Source organism: Crotalus tigris, unplaced genomic scaffold (assembly GCF_016545835.1).
Source record: "Crotalus tigris isolate CLP2741 ecotype Arizona unplaced genomic scaffold, ASM1654583v1 scf7180000017536.10889498, whole genome shotgun sequence".
Classification (NCBI taxonomy): domain Eukaryota; kingdom Metazoa; phylum Chordata; class Lepidosauria; order Squamata; family Viperidae; genus Crotalus; species Crotalus tigris.
The window spans coordinates 6,602,198-6,612,611 of record NW_024096460.1 but is presented as its reverse complement, the minus strand read 5'-3'; positions in this window follow the sequence as shown (position 1 = coordinate 6,612,611).

Below are 10,414 nucleotides of genomic sequence, written 5' to 3'. Positions count from 1 at the left end.
GTGTAACACAAAATAATATCTACAGCAGTAATAATAAATTAGATGCAGTGGGAATTCAAGCTTATATTTGTGTCCAATGAGGTAGTATAGAAATCATTCATAATGAAGAAAATGTAATTTTAATGCTACATGTTGTATTGAACATGCCTGAAATTATACAGCACAACATTCTTGTACTTAGATATAATCAATGTTTTAAAATACCCCATATGAATAACAAAAGTATCTACAGCTATAAGCATTTTCTTTTATATGTAATGGCAGATATCAATTCAATCTCTGAATATGTTTTACTTAAATCATTTATTGAAACCACTGCAAATCAATAAGCATGAAAAACATCTAATTTTCCTGAGTAAATATACTACACTGATAGATTTTTCCAAAATCTAAAAGTGTTTACTTATTTAAAATTTATATTAGTAAGATTGCCCCACTCAACACTGTCTCTGGACAGTATACAGATTAAAACAGATAGTGTCTAAAACAAAACAAAACAGTAAATATAATGGGGAAATAGATATACTCTAACTGAAATAGATACCACACCAGATATGCACAACTGGATTTATTCCAAACCTTGCGAGGGGTGGAGCATGATTCCAGAGTTCATTTAAAAGCTTGCATTGTTGGGGCAGTCTGAAATGGGGGGGGGGTATTCCAAAGATCAAGCACCATAAGACAAAAGCTTTCTAGATCCCATCAATTGACATAGGTTAGTGTATGAGGCATGAATTGTGCCACTTTGTCTGATCTTATAGGGCAGGTAGAAATTATGAGAAAGTGATAGACTCTCACATAACCAAGCCATCTGCCATGAAGGATTTTAAAAAGTAATAGCCACTACATTCAATTGCATCCAGAGAACACAGCAAATTCCACATTTTGGATAGAGAGGACCGCTAGTTTGAAAGAGGGGTCAAAGAGGCCATCTACATTAAGATTTGACAACCCTCTCTCAACAGAGAGGGGGAGTGATATGGCATCACCTATTTCCTGTTTACAACACAGTTCTTTCAGCAGTTCCAAGAAGGTTCTACACCCATTTGCACTATTCAGGTGACCCTGAGTGCACAGAAAAACCTCCAAGTAGCCTCAACGACTCTCAGAAAGATTGCTAATGACCAGATGACTGCAAGGAATATAAATCCTTCCATTCTCCAGTATTCAGTCAGAACTGAAGATGCTTTTTGGATAATAAGCAACATGTCTTCAAGGAAAAACAAAGCACTTTTGGGAATAACAAAGGTATGATAACCTTTGATTTTTATCATTTATTTGTGCTGAGTTCTTTAATCAGCCTTCTTCATTCACTGAATTTTATTCTGTATTTAGATGATGTTTTTTTCCACCAATAACTATTCCCTATTTACCCATTATTTCATTCTTTTTCTTTCCCAGAAAAAAAATATGTTACAGGAAAAAATGGGAAAGCTATGTGACCCATCAATCCATACCAGCTCAAAGGCTCACACACCAAATTTCCTCAAAGATATGAAAACTTTCCAAACTTCTGTAGATGATACCACATCTTCCCAGATTAGAAATTGCCAGGAATCAAAGGCTACAAGGAGGAACAGGGGCTTGGAATTTTCTGATTTCTTTTCTGCTATCCCAACCATCCTCAAAAAGTGATTCCTGAAGTTTAGTGAAGTCTCTGAAGTGAGATTTGATGAAGAAGATAATGTAGCCCAGTATTTTTCAAACTTGGCAACTTTAAGACGAGTGGATTTCAACTCCCAGAATTCCCTAGCCAATATGCCCATAAGAGAGAAAATTAATAACCAACAAGAAACAACCCCTGTGCACATGAAAATGCTTTTCCTTCTACAGTGAGCACTTGAATCTCAGACAATCACTTTAGCCCACTACATTCTTACAGCTTCCATGGAAATTATTAAAAAAACAAAACTTTATTCATGTTCTTGAAGATTTCACTCTGTTCTTAAGGAAGTACTACAATGAAGTCATTTTGTAAAAAAATATTTTCCTCAACACTATTTCTAGCATTTGCATGTGAATATTGCCCACCCTGCTGTTTGATTAAACTAATGTCTTTTTAAAAAACAATAATAACCAGATGAACCCAGATGCAGTAGAGCACTTTCCATTTTCATCAAAAGCTTGTTGGGGTGGAGGGGAAACTAATGTTCTTGGAAATACATGACTAATGAGAATGTATATATAGCACTTCTGAGGGAACTCAGAATGTGTAATTATTATGAGGATTTCACATACGCATAAGTATAATGATCTTTTGGTAGGTAAATTGCTAGCTAGCAACGAAATAAATATGATCCTTTCAGAATCTGAAATCATTTGGTACTGTAGGTGGGTTAGAAATGATTCACCTTAGTTGTTATCTCTGGAACAGTAATATAGAAAAATATCTGCCAGGACTGGAGAATTTACATTGTTCTTCATATCCTGTGGAGTTTTGTCAGAAGAACTCTGGTCCCTGCTGATTTCCAACCCCTTATTTTGATAAGCCATAGCACAGTATGAAGCAACAATGGGTTGGAGCAGCTATATTGTTTACTGTGGAAGGCATTCTGCCCAAAATATTTTCCCAAGAAACACTGATGTATTCTAAAGGTCAGGTTGATGTTGAATTCACTACTAAGCACGATTTCATCTTTCAAAGACTAACGTAGCTGTGGCTGCTTCGGGATAAAGGTTAAATTGTTTTTGTAAGCACTGGAGAAGTGAAAAATACACCTCTTTAATATGTTATTTTTCATTCTAATAATGTGTACTGCCTGGATGAATGAAGTCAGATACTTTATTCACCCAATGAATGTAAATTGAAATATCTGGGAATTTATCAGAATGTGGTTATAATTAAATAGGAAGTGGGTATAATTTTATATAGGAAGATAAACATGAGGACGGATGGGGGTCATTCTTATGCTTTGGCTGATAGGATTTGTTATACAGTTAATACAGTACCACTAGCTTTTATAATAGCTATTAGCATTAGATGAGCTCCAAAAGAAAATCTGTTAACAAATGTGTGCAATTTATTCCTCCTATCTTTATTAAACATTACTTCCACAGATGTATCAAAATGACTTAAAACATGCTTTGAACAAAGCATAAATTAAATCAATTACAATATTATCAACAGGGATCAGATGAATCCAGGTTTTTTGGAAATAAATGTTACCTATTTTAGAAGATGGAATACAGTACACAAATTTTCCGACATTTAAGCTTCCCTTATTCTTAGTTTCAATTCTATGAGTTATTATACAGCGAGGAACTCTTTAAATCCTGACACCACTAGTGACTAAATTTCCTTGTACTTTTGATCTAGTTATACTGTCACTACCAATTCTATTATGAAAATTCAATGCTTTCTCACAATAACTAAAGGAGTTTCTTCCAGACAGGGAGTTCTGATCATCTGGCAACTAAACTCATCTAAATGTGGCAGGAAAGGCTGTACAGTTCTTTTGGCAATAAAGCAGAAAGTGTTTGCTTTGGAGTTTGTTCTGTTACATGGGTTGACTTTCCTCCAGAGCCCCTGTTGCTTTTATCCCATTACAGATTATCGTTAATTTCATACTTTGCCCTTTGATCTCATAGCAAAAGAAGTAGGACCTTCTTCTCCCAAAGCTTTACTCTTAGTGTTGCTAAAACTACCAGGTTACCCACCATCATGGCAAGAAGGCAGTCCCTCTCCTCCCCACCTCCCTGTGAGCAAATGGGGATTGGCTATTAAATGATAGGGATAAAATCCCTCTTGACTGTTGCTATCCAATCTGGAGAAAAAACCCTCTATAAAAATCTTTGAAGACATACATGGTTCTTTTAAGTATACCTAAGTTAGTGGGCTCTAAAACACAAGAGAGCCAGCACAACAACACAGGTCCCTAAGCCACACACACACACACACACACACACACACACACACACGTGCTCACTGCACCTCACTACAAGTAATCCTTGATTTATAACCCTTCATATAGTGACTGTTTGAAGTTATGTCACTTTTTTCAGTGCTGTTGTAACACTTTTTCACTCTTACAACAGATGCAACAGCCCCATGGTCACATGATCAAAATTCAGGCACCTGGCAACTGGCATGTATTTATAACAATTGCACTGTCCTTGGCTCATATGATCACTATTTGTAACCTTCCCAGCTGACTTCTAACAAGCAAAGTCAATGGGTGGAGCCAGATTTGTTTAATAAGTGCACAATTCACTTAACTGCAGTGATTTACTTATTAACTGTAGCAAAAAAGTTCATAAAATGGGGCACAACTCACTTAAAAACGATCTTGCTTAGCAACAGAAATTTTGGGCTCAGTTGTGGTTGTAAGTTGAGGACCACCTATACTAAACCATTGCTACTACCCATCCCACTACTGCTCTTCTAATTACTATGCCTTTTGCAGTCCTACTACTGGAAAAAATTCTAATTTTCTAGCTGCTTCAGACTGCTTTATTTCTACACACAAACACCTCTTTCACACAAACCAACACTACCACACCAGCTGTTGCATCATAACTTTTATAGTCATCTGTGCTGGGGGGGGGGAGGCTTAAAAAGGCAGGACAACAGCAGCACAGGTGCTGGCAATTTTCTAGGCAGCCTGTCCTTCCACAGTGATGAAAGGCAGTCTTTTCATTCAGTCTCTGGCCACTAAGCTGAGGAAAGGAGGCACTTGGTTTTCCAGGATTTGTAGCAAAGAAATGCTCTGAACATATTTATCTTGCTCCAGGGAAAGTCCCTCTGAATGATCTATAAAAAGATGTAACCCATCTTGTCTGAGGCTTAAAGCAATAACACTCCTATCACATCCAATGTTTGGGCTTAGTCCATAAATAAACTTTGATTGTTATTGATTGATAGGAGCCATGATGGTGCTGTGGTTAGAATGCAGTATTGCAGGCTAACTCTGCCCACAGCCAGGAGTTCGATCCTGACCAACTTGAGGTTAACTCAGCCTTCCATTCTTTTGAGGTTGGTGAAATGAGGATCCAGATTGTTGGGAGCAATATGTTGATGTTGCAAATGACTTAGAGTGTGCTATAAAGCACCATGGAGCAGTATATAAGTCTATGTGTTAATGTTATTGCGGTCAAACCTATCAAAAATAGTGAGCTTTGATCATTTCCTCTTTTAATACCCAAGCAGGCTATTATTCTAACAAACAGTGCTGAAACTATTGAAAATAATATCTTGGATTAGGTGGAGATTATTATTTAAATAGAGCAACAAGCTCTAGCTTTGCTCCAGAGTTTGATAGCCATACTATAGAGCCTAATGAAGAAGCATTAAAAACTTGCTACGATAAATATAGCTTTGCTATGGAAATGATTAGTAAATAGTTTGCTATTCAGATAAGTTGCACATTATTTTTAAATAAGTATTTATGTAAAACTCCATTGCACCCAACAGGGAGATAGGATCTTATTCATTTATTTCATTTCTAAATGACTACGCTCAAGCTACTGTTGATGGTCTACATAATCATAAAATATCAACAATATAATAATGCAATTACTAAAATTAAAATAACTAAGAGCAATATATAGTTTAAAAATCCCTTCTAACCCCTATGAGTGTTATGTGTCTTCCTCAGTCTTGGGTGTTCTCTCAATAAATCACATTTATAGAGTCCTATAGAAGTATTCTATGCAATAATATTGGGCTTAGTTAGCTTTTAGGAAAAGCTGTTCCATGTTTCAGGGGCTATTACTGAACAACACATCATCCTGGCCTCAACTTCCCACTCCCAACTTCATGATAATCGGGTACTACTTGAAGTACATAGTCCTGAGGTGGCTTAATAACAAGACTTTATAGATTAAAATCAGCAATTTCAATTGCATCTGGAAACCTATTGGTAATCATAGGGTCCATACTGCAGGTATGATATGTTCATGCATTTAATGCCAGATAACATAGAGACACCACTGCATTTTCTACCAACTGGAGTTTTGGGTGGCTTCAAACAATTGTCCCATTCAAAGTGTGTTATGATAAACTTACCAAGATGATGAGAGCATTAGTTAACTGTTACAAAGTCCTCTTCCTCCAGGTAGAGTCATAACTGGTATATCAGATAAAGCTGAGCAGAAGCCCTGCTTATCTCTATTTGATCAGTTGCCAAATGACCAGGATGATTCCGAAGTCACAGATCTATTCACATGGCCACCTCTTTGAGAAATAACATTATTAGTAACAAAAGAACATTGCAATTGTAACTTGCTTGGGTCCAACTTCAATCTGATTTTTCCCAACCATATCCTAACAGCTCCTATGGACTAGAACAAAACTTCAATTGAATTTAGTGGAGGATTTGTGAATACCAGAACTGCCTGAATGGTAATGTATAGTTGGGTATCACTTCACTGAGTACATTATATTTCAAGATAGGGAGATGAGATTTTGCCTTAAGTAAATTACAAAACATTATCATACTTTTACTTTTTTGTAAATTACAAAAAATTATCCTACTTTTTTTTTTTTTTTTTTTTTATTGAAATTTTTCAAAAGTTTTACAAATAAAAATCCACCCCCCCCTCCCCAACCACCCCACCCCCCCCCCGACTTCCCAGAACTGAATATAGGATTATTTAACAAATATTTTAAAAATAACATTTGCAATTTATAAAATAATTAATAATAATAATAAAAATCACAGTAATAATATATATAGAAATAATATACATAACATAAACTTTAAAATGAATAATATATACTAAAAAAGAAAAAAAATAAAAAAAGAAGAGAGAGAGAGAAAGAAGAAAGAAGAAAGTAGACGAAGAATAAAGCATATATATATAAAAAAAAAAAAATATATGAATAATAATACGTAAAAATGTATATATATAAAAAAGAAAAAGAAGAAAGAAAGAAAGAAAAAACAATCATTACAAATTATAAAAAGGCTAAATAATATTTTTCCATATCCAAATTATGTTGTATAAAATTTATCCATTTTTCCCATACCGCAAAAAATTTTTCTTGAGATTGCTCCTTTAAGAAAGCCGAAATCTTTGCCATTTCTGCCAAATACGAAACTTTATGAAACCATTCTTGTAAAGTAGGCAAAGATTCCTTCTTCCAATATTGTCCTATTAACAACCTAGCGGCTGTAATCAAATTTAACATCAATATAACCTCCTTAGCATCACAGTCAATAACAATACCTAGTAAAAATAATTGCGGAGTAAATTTTACCCTCCTTTTAAAAATTCTTTGAATATTCCACCATATCTTAATCCAAAAAGCTTTTATATGCTTACACGTCCACCAAATATGGTAATAGGTAGCATCCAAATATCCACATCTCCAGCATTTCGGCTGTAGATTAGGGTACATAATGGACATTTTCTTTGGGTCAAGGTGCCATCTATAAAACATCTTATAAAAATTCTCTCTTAAATTTTGCGCTTGTGTGAATTTAACATTTCTTATCCAAATAAGTTCCCAAGTATCCATTGAAATCGTTTCACCAATATTCTGTGCCCATTTAATCATACAATCTTTAACTAGTTCAAGTTCTGAATCTAATTCCACTAAAACCCCATAAACTCTCTTAATATGGGTTGGCCTTTGATCTCTTACTTGTTTTAAAAAAATTCCATCTTCTCTAAGCCAGCCCATTTTACAATCCATCTTCCATCTATCCACTATTTGTCTATATTGGAACCATGAATAAGTTAAGTTTTCATGTGTTAATTCTTCCAAAGATTTTAACTGCCAGTCTTGGCCATCCCATCTTAATAACTGTACGTAAGAGACCTTGTCCATATTTACCCCTTTCCTTATACCTTCTATGGCATGCCGAGGTATAGCCCATAATGGTATTTTGAAGTCACTTTTATAATACTTTCTCCACACTCTTAGCAAAGAGTTTCTTATAATATGAGACTTAAAAACCCAATCCACTTTTTTATTAAATATTAAATAGGCATGCCATCCAAAAAATAGGTCCCAGCCTTCCAAATGAAGTATTTCTGTATTTGTTAAATTCACCCAGTCGCTAATCAATGTCAATACTACAGCATCATAATACAATTTCATATTTGGTACCTTGAGTCCACCTCTCTCACGAAAATCTTGCATTATTTTAAGTTTCACCCTTGGTTTTTTCCCTGCCCAAACAAATTTATTAATACCTTTTTGCCATTCATCTAAATTACGTTCGTTCTTTAAGATAGGTAACATTTGGAACAAAAAAATAAACTTTGGCAGGACATTCATTTTAATAACTGCAATTCTGCCCATAAGGGATAACTGTAAATTATTCCAGTTTTTTAAATCCTTCTGTGCCTCCATCCACAGCTTTTCATAATTATTTTTATACAATTTTACATTAGAAGCAGATAATGTAACCCCCAAATATTTTACCTTATCAACAATTTCAAAGTCTGTTAAGTTAACTAGAGCCTGTTTATCACCATTAGTCATGTTTTTAGCTAATATTTTGGTCTTATTATTATTAATTTTAAAGCCAGAAACACGTCCATATTGTTGAATCAATTGTAATAATTTCACCACCGAAGAAACAGGTTGAGACAAAGTAACAACCAAGTCATCTGCAAAGGCTCTTAATTTATATTCTTTTTTATTAATTTCTATTCCTTTTATTTCTTGAGACTCCCGAATTTTAATCAACAAAATTTCCAGTGTTAAAACAAACAATAACGGAGACAACGGGCATCCCTGTCTTGTTCCTTTTTCTATTACAAAAGCCTCTGACAAACCCCCATTTACAATAATTTGAGCAGGCTGTTTTTGATATATATTGGATAATACTTGTAATATATTTTGTCCAAAATTCATCTCCTTGATTAAACACAGCATAAACTGCCAATTCACTTGATCAAAGGCTTTTTCAGCATCCAAAAATATCAAGCCTGCAGAGACTTGGTTATTCTTTTCTAAATACTCTAATAAATTAATAATTTGTCTAACGTTATTCTTCATATACCTTCCAGTTATAAAACCCGATTGATCCCTATGTATAAACTGCTGCAAGATCCCCATAAGCCTGTTAGCTAAAATTTTTGCAAAAATTTTATAATCCACATTTAAAAGAGATATAGGCCTATAATTTTTAGGCAAAGTAAGATCTTGACTATCTTTTGGAATCAATGATATAAATGCATTACGCCAGGATGGAGGGATCTCTAACCCCTGTAATAAATTATTAAACAGTTCACACAACGGTTGGATCATCTCTTCTACTAAAGCTTTATAATAAATAGATGTCAACCCATCCGTACCCGGCGCTTTGCCCAATTTCAATTGTTTAATAGCTGTAACAATTTCTTCCTTAGTAATTAAACCGTTAATCTTTTTTTCCTGATCTTCTGTTAATTTAGGAAAGTTGACTTTGCCTAAATAATTATTTATATCTGTAATTTGAATATTGGTACCCTTATATAATTTTTGATAGTATTCTAAAAAAGATTTCTTAATCAATTCTTTCTGATAAACCAATTTACCATTATAATTTATTTTATCTATATTCCTCTGTTTCTGTTTTTTTCTTAACTGATAAGCCAACCATCTCCCTGGTTTATTAGCATTACAAAATGTATTTTGTTTCATAAATAGCAAATTAGTTGCAGCTTGATCAGCCATCAGCATGTTAAATTGTGTTTTTAACAATTTTAAAGCTCCTTTAATCTTTTCATCTAAGGGATTTGAAATTAAAAGTTTCTCTTTTAATTTAATCTCCTCTTCCAAGTCTTTCCGTTTCTGAATCTGTTTCTGTCTATGCAAATTATTCATTTTTATCAAAATACCACGCATAAAAGCTTTACTTGCATCCCAGACCATTGACATTGATGTTCCCTTGTTCATATTTAAAGTAAAATATTCCTTTAAACATTCCTTTAATTTATGAACATTTTTTTCTTGTTTAAATAAATTCTCATTCACCCTCCAGGATCTCCTATCTTCCTTCTCTACAAACAGTTCCATCCAAACTGGACTATGATCGGACAATGTCCTAGGAAAAATTTTTACATTCTTCACCCTGTTGTATAAATCTGTTGTGATCAAAAAGAAATCAATTCTTGAGAAAGATTGGTGTCTATCTGAGAAAAACGTAAAATCCTTTTCTTCTTGATTACGTTCACGCCAATAGTCTCTCAATTCCCAATCTTCTTTCATGTCAAAAAAGGCTTTAGGTAATTTAGCCTGTTTAAAAAAGGTAGAAGAGCCTTTTTTGTCCATTTGTATATCTAAGACACCATTCCAGTCTCCCATTAAAATCACGGATCTATAGTCCAACAAAGTTATTTTCTGATGTAGTAACCTATAAAATTGCTCCTGTTGCTGGTTTGGTGCATACAACCCCACAATAAGAATTTTCTTGCCATATAAACCAAGTTCAAGCATAACATATCTTCCATAAGGATCTGATTCTAACAAGGTAGCAGA